A 10,664-nucleotide genomic window follows, 5' to 3' on the forward strand; every position below is an offset into this window, starting at 1 on the left:
GCTGCAGAAAGGACCGGAGACCCCGCTGCCTTGCACCCTGCTCCCCGCTGCCGGAGATCTGGTCCTGAACGTGCTGCGGAGCAGCTGGGCTTTATGCTGTTCTTTGTGCAAGCAGCTGGTTCTACCCACACAAGTTCTCTAAACAAAGCTGAAGTCTTTGAACATTTTCTGAAAGGGTCATTGACGGCCTAATTACTGTCAAGGTTAATTCCTGGCCGGTTAGCCTGAATTCCCAGAAGGATTAACCACTTTCCAGTTTTGCTCACTTTTTCTGGTTTTTACAACAAAGCGGATAATCGGCTTCTCCACCCCCTGTAGCCTCCCGCTGTGCCTTTTAATGATGCTCTGGGCTCCTGCCTGGAGAATTGGCTAGGAGGCAGGCTGCTGCTTAAGCAGCACTAGGGAGACTGGAATAGTTCATTCGAAACGAGTGTGCCAGCAAGTTCTGGGCCACATAAGGCCTGTCTTTAACGTGAGGCCCACGGTCAGCAGAATTTTGAACCAAACTAGCTCGTAGGTTTTAACTTTAGAGATATTATATACTAGGTTGCAAATGAAGCGTCAGGGCCAGGAGAAAAGATTATTTTTAAGTTTCCTAATGCTTAGCTGTAATCCAAGTGGTGGTGGACAGGAGACAGGAGTATCCTGAGCTTGCTGGTTGGCTAGTCTAGCCTAAACAGTGAATTTCGAAGTCTCAATACAGCATAACAGTGACCTTACCCTCCACACACACACATATCTATTTTAAGAAATTGAAAAGTAGCAAGTTTCCAACAGCCCCCACCCACTGTGCCTAACAAAGATCCTAATTGCCCTTGGTCATCCAACATTTTTGTACAGCACCGCCCCCCCTCTAATCTCTACATCCTGGAGACAATTTTATTAATTCATGCCTCCATCCACTCATTCTCAAAGCTCCTTGGTTATTTCTAAGCATTATATTGATCCTCCCTGACTAGAACCTAGCGATAGAATGTCAGATAAGTAGAAGCAAGAATGAACAAAAATTCTAACATTCTTATGGGGCAGGGGATAGGACAAATTTTACCATCGAGACAAATTAAGTAGCCAACCATTATCATTAGAGAAGCTGAAGACTCCCTGAGGGCAGATATGGGGGGGGCACAAAGAGCAGACGTGGGCTCCTGGAAACAGTCTGGGAGGGACTGAAAATCTGAAGGTAAACTGTGAAGGGAGTGGTGGTTAGGCAGAGGAAGGAGACGGGGGAGGGGGCATTCTAGCTTTGGAATGGCACACATGTGCCCAGGAGGCAAGAGCAGCGATGATGCCCCTCAGTAAAATGAAGCGTATTTGTCCTGAGAGGAATGCCTGACTGGTGAGAGGGGTGGCAAAGACAGCTGGCTTTAAGTCAGAGAAGAACTCTGGCAATACTAAAGTTCGGATTTGCTCCTTGAAAAGATCAATCTTACTGAAATATGGAGTGGTGACAAGGAACTAATCCAGAAGATGGCGGAGTGTGCGGAGTGTGCCGAGTGTGTTCTATGCTAGGGCATTCACGATGGAATTGGAAAGAGGTTGCCGAGTGACAGCATATTTGAGAGATAAGATTACAGGTGGGGGAAACCTTGCTTGCTTTAATTTCCCAGCTAGTCGGTGAGTGGATTGTGCTGCCTTTAACTGAGTAAGACAAGGAGCCGCAGGCAGGAGTAGAGGCAGGGGCAGGGGGCTGAGCTGAAAGAACACATAATTTTAGGACATTCTGTGAGGTATCCAAGTATTCTGTTCTTGGTCTGTTTGTTCTAGGGGTAAAGTCTGTACCTAACTTTGTGTGTCATTACTTATACGTGAGTCATCTCTATCCTTAACTATCAATGTCCTGGGTCATAACCCAAACCTGGGATTACATTGCTTCTTTGTGGACAGCATCTTGAAATATACACTACTTCTTTTTCTATGCCAAAGTTAAGCTGCCTGGATACCTGAGGTCCCTAGATTCACCTGCTTGTACCAGCTAGATGAACCAATGTCGATACTTAGAAGATGCCAATGACAAGTCAAAAGTCCAAAACAAGGACTCAAGGAACACTTGTCTAAGTGATAGGCCGTGGCAGTCAAACAGAGCAAAAGTCAGGATGGAGGAATCTCAGGAGAGTGGGGGGGGGTGTGTCTCTGAGTCCCAAGAGAAGAAAGTAATTTACTAGACCAGTGTGTTCGTGAATTCATGCCAAGGCATCCATAACAATAGCATTCAAAATTTAAAATACAAAGGGCTTACTTTATAACACCTTGATTCAAACAGAGTTTTAGTTATTTTTTTTTTACATGCTAGAAACAAGCATTTCCAAGGATGATTTAAGACAGGATGGACAAAAGTTAATAAAATTGACTTGATCCCTCATCATAAATTGTGACGATGAACAGTGAAGATCGCTACTGCCAAGTATCTGGCTGTTTGTATCCAATGCCACTTTGAAATTAAATTATAGAATGACCACATCTAGTTTAGGGATGAAAGCATTGCGGTCCGTCCATGTCCACGTTTGTGTGGGGCAGAAGCTTCACACGGTCACTAAGGGAGCATGAGAGACAGAAGAGACTTTTGTAATTGATCTGAAAGAGAGAGAATGGCAGTGCATGTCTGCTAGAGAGGCAGAAAGAAAGGAAGGTTCCTAAAGAGTAGAGAGTCTTAGCGCATGTAAATAAAATATTTCTTCTATAAATGCTGAGTGGGAGCGGGCAATATAAGGGGCAGGAGGTTGAACTGTCTTGTGTGGCTAGAGTGAATTGTCAAATTGGCAGACTCTAGAACGACCTAGGATATGGACCTCTGGACATCACCTATTATCTTGGTTTCCTTGGCTAAGGTTGGAAGACCCACCTCTTGTGGTTGGCACAATTGCTTGGACGGTGTGAAAAAGAGGAAAGTAAAGGGACACTGGTCTGTGTGCCGAGTTCACACTCACAGTGATTGTGGCTGTGATGTGTCCAACCGCTACATGGCCCTGCTGCTTTGAATTTCCCACTGTGTTGTACCCCTAAACCTGGAGCCGGAATGAACTTTGTCCTTTAAGTTGCTTTTGCCAGGCTGTTCTTGTCACAGCGGTGGATAAGAACCTAACACTTGTGTAGAGAAGGAATCGTCTCACAGAGAGAATCCGAGGACACGATGAGCAGATGTGCTCTGACTGTGAATCCCAGTGGAGCGGTACCCATTTATAAACAGTAAATGAGATGCTGTCATTTGCAATCAAGGACGGACCTTCAAAACACCACGTTAAGTGAAACAAGACAGACGAAAAAGACAAGAGAAGCCACCTGGAAGTAGAACTACGATGACTAGAGCCTGGGGAGGCCAAAGGGGAGGTTGGAACCCATCTGTCCACAGTGTATGCAGGAGTGGAAACAATCCTTTTTTAAAAAAGGCTGTGTGTAGAGGCATTAATTCCCTCGTAAATCCCATTCCTCACATATTCATTCATTCACAAAGAGGAAATGTTTTTGCAAAACTATTTTACTTGGGGTGAAGAACTCGAGAAGAAAAAAAAATTGATAAGTGGGTGGAGCAGTCAATCTCCAGGTCTCCAGAGCCTCTGTTCTGAATGAACCACGTGGCCGTGGCCAGCTGGGCTGTCTTGCCAGTGAGTTGGAAATATCAACATCTGTGCTGTCAGATTCATGGGGTTAACATGGACCAGACGCTGAAGCAGTGATCTTCAAACTGTAAACCTTATCACACTAGTGAAAATTAATCTTTATATCTTAAATCTTAATGGTGGATAACAGATTGTATCTTTTGTAGGTTTTGCTCTAGAAGTGTCCAGTACTATTTCCGGGGGTAAGGGGTGATACAAGCTGCTTTACCTGAATAGACCATCCCTCATGGGAAAGGGAGAATACAAACTGCATGCGTTTTATACAGCTTTGAAGAACTTAGTACGTGTTTACAGATAGAAAGATGAAGAAGGGCAGTTGAAGGTAAGAGAATAAGAAGGGCAGTTCATGGAACAGAAATGTTTTCCCTGGTGCAGAAAACAGGGAAAATATTTAGAACTTAAATTAAAGAAAAAAAAAACAAGATTAGGAGAAAGGTCTTAATAAAAATTAGTAAGAAGAAACAGTTCCCCTCGCACGCAGAAGTATTTACAGGGACTAGAAAGCTCAGTGAGTTCACTGGATGTGCACTAGCTGACATCACCCAAGACAAGAAAGCGTGGGAAACAGATATACCTTCTGTCCCTGTTGTGGTGAGGATATTTCAGCTGTTTTATACATTAACCACCTTCAAAACGGTGACATGGTCACACTCACCAATTCAGAAAGCATGCACATGTGGGGTCAGGAATGAGGGGCAGAGCGTGTCCACAGTGAGACTCCCGGGATCGAGCACATTTTGTTTGCACTATCTCATGAACTTCCCAACTTTTAAAAGTGAGATAAAAGCAAATCAATTCCCAGACATTTCTACAACAATGTGCTTGCTGTGGATTCCCCAGGTTATCAAAAGTTTAGATTGTTTCGCCTTCTCACTTAAATTCTGTTTGCTCCCTTAGGTTTCTGAAGACAACTGATACCCACAGCCAGATACTCACTGTGGTCGACCCTACATTGAGATACGAAGAAATTAGTGCCTAGACTAAACCAATTTAATACAACCAATAAAATTCCACCCCAGTCTCCATATACACTATGCACTGTTTTTTGAAGTCTTACAGATGTGTTTTTGTTTTGGTTTGGGTTTAGATTTATTTTATTATTATGTGTATGAATGTTGGACCTATAGGTATTTCTGTGTACCATCTGCACACCAGTACCTGCAGAGGTCAAGGGAAGGTATCAGAGCCCCTGGAATTGGAGTTTCAGATGGTTGTGAGCTACCATGTAGGAAGGAACTGGAAATCAAACTCAGGCCTTTTGGAAGAGCTGCCAATGCTCTTAACCATTAAGCCACCTCTCTAGACCCTGCAGACATGTTTTAACTGATGTATCTGTATGGCGTTTGCTAAAAGTAGAGTCCAGTAAAAATTCTTACACAGACTTTTACGTCATCTATTCAGAAGTATAATCTCATGTCAGCAGTATAAAAGACAATATCATGTTCCCACAAGTGATCTTTTTTAAAATGTCACCAGTTTATGGAAGGGACACGCACATGCTTTTCACTTTTGAAGTCTATGATCTCTGATCTGCTTGGCATCATTGTCACTTCTAGGTGTCATGTCTGTTGCATATATGGCTTACCTTGGCTTAGGTTTTCTTTTCTGATTGGGAAGTGCTTTTTCCTAATCAGAGGATAAGGGTCTGTTAAGATGAAGCTGTCAGTAATAAATGGCATAATTCACATAATTCATGTATTTTTATAAAAAGGTTAATTAAGAATGCTCATAAAACTTGAAATAACATGATGCCATTTGAAGGTAAATTACAAGTTGTTTATAAAGCAAAAGACCACAAGGCATATGTCATACTAGAGGGTTTTTTTTTTAGCTGTAATAATAAATAATTCTATTAATTGGTTAAACATTACAATGTCTTTTCTCAAGTTAATACATTTTAATTTTTGTTACAAAGCAAATATGTTCATTTTCATTAGAGAAAATAATTTAAAGATTTCTTGTTGGCATATCCTATAGCTTTTATAATCACTTTTAAACCCCATCATTTAGCCTGGTATAGTGTTTTTGTACATGAAACATTTGCTCAACACGGCAACAGTTTCTAGAACTTGAGCTTTTTGTAGCATGAAAAATGAAAGTCCAGAGACAGATATAGGGATTCAAGCTTCAAGCTGAAGATCAGAGAAGCAAAGCAGTCAGTCACTAGCTCTTACCTCTAGCTCAGGCTGAAAGGGCTGTCCTGCTCTCAGAGTGGCTGGAGAATAAATCCACCAAATCTCAGATTGCAATCCTGTTTCCATCAAGACTCAGACTGCAATCGCAGACTCCTTCCTCTTCCTTTTATACCTCTCAAATCCTGTGATTAAAGGTCCCAGTTGCTGAGACCACCTTTGTGTGAGGTGTTTCTCCTTAGGACAGGATCGATTTCATTAAGTTTACTGTGGCCTTGAACTAACAGAGATCCATCTGCTTGTCTCTTGGGTCCTGGGATTAAAGTTGTGTGCCTGGTTCTATGGCTAGCTAGTATGGCTGCTGGGATTAAAGTGTATAACGCCATTGCCTGGCTGTGTGGCTTGTGGCTAGCTTTGCTTTCTGTATCCTCAGGCAAGCTTTGATAAATCATAAATAATATATCACCACAAGCCCTTTATAGATATTTTACAGCTTGCCTTAAAATAGGTAACTATTTCTTCTGGGCCCAATTCAATGGAAGTTTTGTAGGAACTGCACAATGAACCTCCCATTCTACCAAATAAACAGGATGCTGTTAAACAAGATACTGCTAAAGGGTACTGCTAAAGGACGGTGCTAGAGGATGCTTCTAAGGATTATGCCAATATTACTGCACTGACAGCTTTGGAAGTTTGCACCACACAAAGATGAGACACTGAACACATAACCAAGAGAAGAAATAAAATGCATTTAGATTCATTCAGTATGTTTACATTCATGAAATCCTGATATATTATTAAAGACTCTTCTTGGCCACTTCATTCATTTATTTATTAAGTTGGTTATTTTTTTTTAGGTTAGGTCTAACTACATAGCCCAAGGTAGCCTTAAACTCAGGAGTATTTTGTGGGAATCAAGATTGACTAGTCTCAGTACAGGTGAAGTGAAGTTTATTTGGGGAGAATGCACTGACACAAGAAACAGATGACTGTTCCCACTCCAAGGATTCCAACCCTGACAGCCTGGATGCTCTCCACGACCTGACCAGGAAGAAAGAGGACCTAATCCTTCTCTAGGTCACAGCCACACCTCCTACAGGTGCAGGCGGGATGGATATCTCACTACAATTCCCCTGTTAGTCTAAAGAAAAGATTCAGGCTTGATACAAAACTATATACAAGGATAGCAAATATCAAGTATGCTCTGGGAGAAGGAAATGTAAGAAAATACACCCTTAAGACCTATTGCCAGAGAAGCAACATGGAGCAAATGGCAACAACTGCACAAGAGTCTCCTAGCTCATCTTCCCTTGTGATAGGATTACAGGCATGTGTCACCATGCCTGAATTCACTTTTTAAGACATTTATTTAATGTTATCTGTTTAAGTGTTTTTCCTGCTTGCATGAATGCATGCCACATGTGTACCTGGTTTCACAGAGGCCCAAAGAGGGCTTCTGATGCCATAGAACTGGAGTTATAGAGATTGTGAACTACCATGGAAGTACTGGGAATGGAAACTAGGTCTTTTGCAAGAGCAGCGAGTGCTCTTAATTCCTGAGCCATCTCCCCAGACCCCTTTAATATTTTGAACTGACAATATAAATTGTCTAATATATACAATAGATAATATGTGTATATATAGTCTAAAGCACATCACTTGAAAATGTGTATACCTTGTAGAAAGGCTTCAACAACATTTTTAATGACATTTTCACTGTGTGTCTGTGTGTGTGTGTGTGTGTGTGTGTGTGTGTGTGTGTGTGTGTGTGTGTGTGTGTGTGTGATGCCAGTGCACATGTGGAGGTCAGGGGACAAGGTCAGGAGTCAGTTCTCCCCTTCCACCATGTGGCTCCTGGGATCAGGAGTGGTTGGAAGCACCTTTACTCACTGAGACATTTCACTGGCCCTTGCCTCAATCACATTTTCAGGGGACTCTTCTCTGTTGAGTCTTTCTAAGACTTTTGACTTTGGTTTTATACAAAGACAGAGATGCCTTTTTCATATTCATATTTATATTCTATCAGTTCATTTATTACTAACATAGATGAGAGTTACAATGATACAATTGGCATGAGTTAGGAAAACAGCACAACAATTTACAGAGAGGCTGGGCTTCTAGTGTAAGTAGCAAGGGATTGGGGTGCTATTTGACACAATCACTCATTCCTCGTATTTCACTGGTTTCATTTTCAAGAATGGAAACTATTGGGGGCAGAAAGACGACTCAGAGGTTAAGAGCATTGGCTGCTCTTCCAGAGGTCCTGAGTTCAATTCCCAGCAACCACATGGTGGCTCACAAACATCTATAATGATATCTGGTATCCTCTTCTGGTGTTCAAGCATACATGCATTTAGAACACTGTATACATAGTAAACAAATCTTTAGAAAAAAGAATGGGGCTATTATTTCACAAGCGCTTTAAGTTCTGACTTGTTAAGAGGTCACTGTACGTCATTTAAGTGTTATGTAAGAATATGATGCTCTCCTGAGACTTCATTCCAGAGCAGTAACAACTTTAGAGCTGACATTTAAGAGACAATCCAGTCTGTGGAGCAGCCACATGGGACAGAACACTCTGAGAGGGACATTCAATTCTTCCTGCTGGCTCTTCTATTTCTCTTCCTTTCTGAGTCAAGTCGCAGTCCCAATACAGCCTTCTTAATTTTTGCAGAAGAACAAGGAACTTACCAGCAGGATGGTGAGCTGTTAAAGTGACCAGTGTTTCAAATGTAGGGATTCCCTATGAGTACCAGCATCCTACAATGCCATGTCTCTAACACTGGATGCCCCACAGCCATACAGTTTGTCTATCAGCTGCTGGGTCCTTGCAACCTGTCAACATGATCCTTTCGACTTATCTCTGCTTCCCGTCTCTAAACAGAGGTGGACCTAATTTACCGTGCCCATTTGTCTAGTCATTCTCATTCATCAACATAGAATACTGGAAAGGACATTAGACTTTTGAAAGGTCAGACTAATCTGTGAAAACAACACTCCAGGTAGAGTAGCAGGCTCCGGGGTAAACACCATGTCCATGAATGGCAGTTCTGGGACACTGTCAGGAGGCCACGGTGGGCACACTAAGTTCTGGGGCACTGTCGGGGACCACTCTGGGAACACTACACCCCCTCCTCAGCCCCTTCTTCTTAAATTCCTTTCTCTTTGCACTTCTGTATTCCTCCCATCTCTCCAAAACAGAAAATTTGAAAATATCCACCTAACTCTATTAAGAATTAAGGAGAGGAAAAAAGAACTCGAATAGTTTTAGCTTTTTCAAATAGTAATCAGATTATAAAAGTAAGTCATAATTATGCTAGCATACAGAAAATGATATGAAGAAAACAAATATGAGTTGCCTTATATATTTCCTGACTATAAATATCACACTTATGTTAGACATAAGGATTTTTTTTTCTTTCTTCCCTACTCATAATGATTTTAAGTTCAGAGTTAAGTGGTATTACATATATTCACATTGTTGTGAAACATTTCATTTTTTCCTATGGTTTTCATTAATGTCTGTTTTATTATTGGTGAGTAGCACATTTAACAATTAGATAATTTAAATAATGTAGAGGTGGCTGCATGATGGCAGCATTGGTAGACAACCAGCCAATAGGGAACTATCTACTAAATATTTAAAAGACAGCTCTTGTTTAATCAGCCTTTGATTTGACCTCCTCCTTAGAAGGGGTGAGGGAGCAGCCTGCTGGACACTTGTAAATATATTAAGGCCAAATCTTGTGAAATCTGTTCCCAGAGGTTTCTTTTGGTTGGATTAAGCCTCCAGTTCTAAAGTAAACCAAAGCTTGTGGCCTCCAGCATTAGAACTTCCAGGCTACCAGAGCAGACAACGTAAGGTTCACACCAGGCCTCAGAGTCTGAGCGTACCCCACTCTAATTAAACTAGAGTTGTTGACCTTTGAAGCAATAGAATCCAACATGATTTTCGACACAATGCCGAGATGAGTGCAGTTGGCACCTGATGTCCAAGCAAGGTTTACTGGTGTCAAAACCTTCACATACTTTCTGATGAACTGATCCTCCAAATTCTGCCCCATTATTGACACTAGTGTGTAACTGCACATCCCCAGTCCTGTAGCCTACTGCAAAGTCACTCTTTGCTTTGACTTGTCAAAGGTCAACTGGTATCCAGCCCTCTAACCAAAAGCAGCTGAACCGTGGATTGCAGGTCCAGCAAAATGAAAGTCAACATTACACCCAAGGTTGGCAAATGTGTTAGGTACACAGGTCATATCAAATGTCAGTCTCAAACGTTGACATGTCTGGTCTTCAATTGCAGTCTCTGTCCCCCCAGTGTTACCGATGTTCCATTTTGCTGTGAAAGACAGACCCTACTCACACCATTTATATTTGCTCTTCCAAGGTCCCAGTAACTTTCCCAGTGTCTGTGTTAGATGAACTAGTTGTTGAGAGTTCCACACCACTGCAATACTTTGTTTTCACACTTCCAGCTTTACCAACTCAAAGCCAAATCCTCTGTTGAGAATATCTCTGGCAGCTTTGCCAAGGCCAGCACACGATGGAGGTATACACATTGGCTGAGGGCAGGTCCATGTAGAACAATCCACCATGGTGAAGTCACACGCATGTGTGTGTGAAGGGGCGATGATCTGCTTGTGTCCCGAGGGGCGCTGCCACCAGGGATTGGCTCTTAGCTGAAGTCACTTGATGTCTGGAAGTTGAGTGCGCTGCAGCCATCACCAGCCAGGGGCTCAAATTTAATTCTTAACACTCAAATTTGAAATTTTATATTCATTAATCAATGATTCTTTTACTTCCCCTCCCCATAACATCTAGTAACACCATCTGCCTTCTGCTTCTGTCACTTCTGTTATTAGGTATTATAAATAATCTAATAGCAGTTTTTAGTATATAAGATAGTGTACATAGA

At 41.9% G+C, this 10,664-nt stretch overlaps 1 pseudogene; it reads right to left on the bottom strand.

Moving 5' to 3' along the window:
* Nucleotides 1–9,527: 9,527 nt before the first annotated feature.
* LOC100756067 lies at nucleotides 9,528–10,326 on the bottom strand (annotated as a pseudogene).
* Between the last annotated feature and the right edge of the window lie 338 nt (nucleotides 10,327–10,664).

This window comes from Cricetulus griseus, chromosome 8 (genome assembly GCF_003668045.3).
Source record: "Cricetulus griseus strain 17A/GY chromosome 8, alternate assembly CriGri-PICRH-1.0, whole genome shotgun sequence".
NCBI lineage: Eukaryota > Metazoa > Chordata > Mammalia > Rodentia > Cricetidae > Cricetulus > Cricetulus griseus.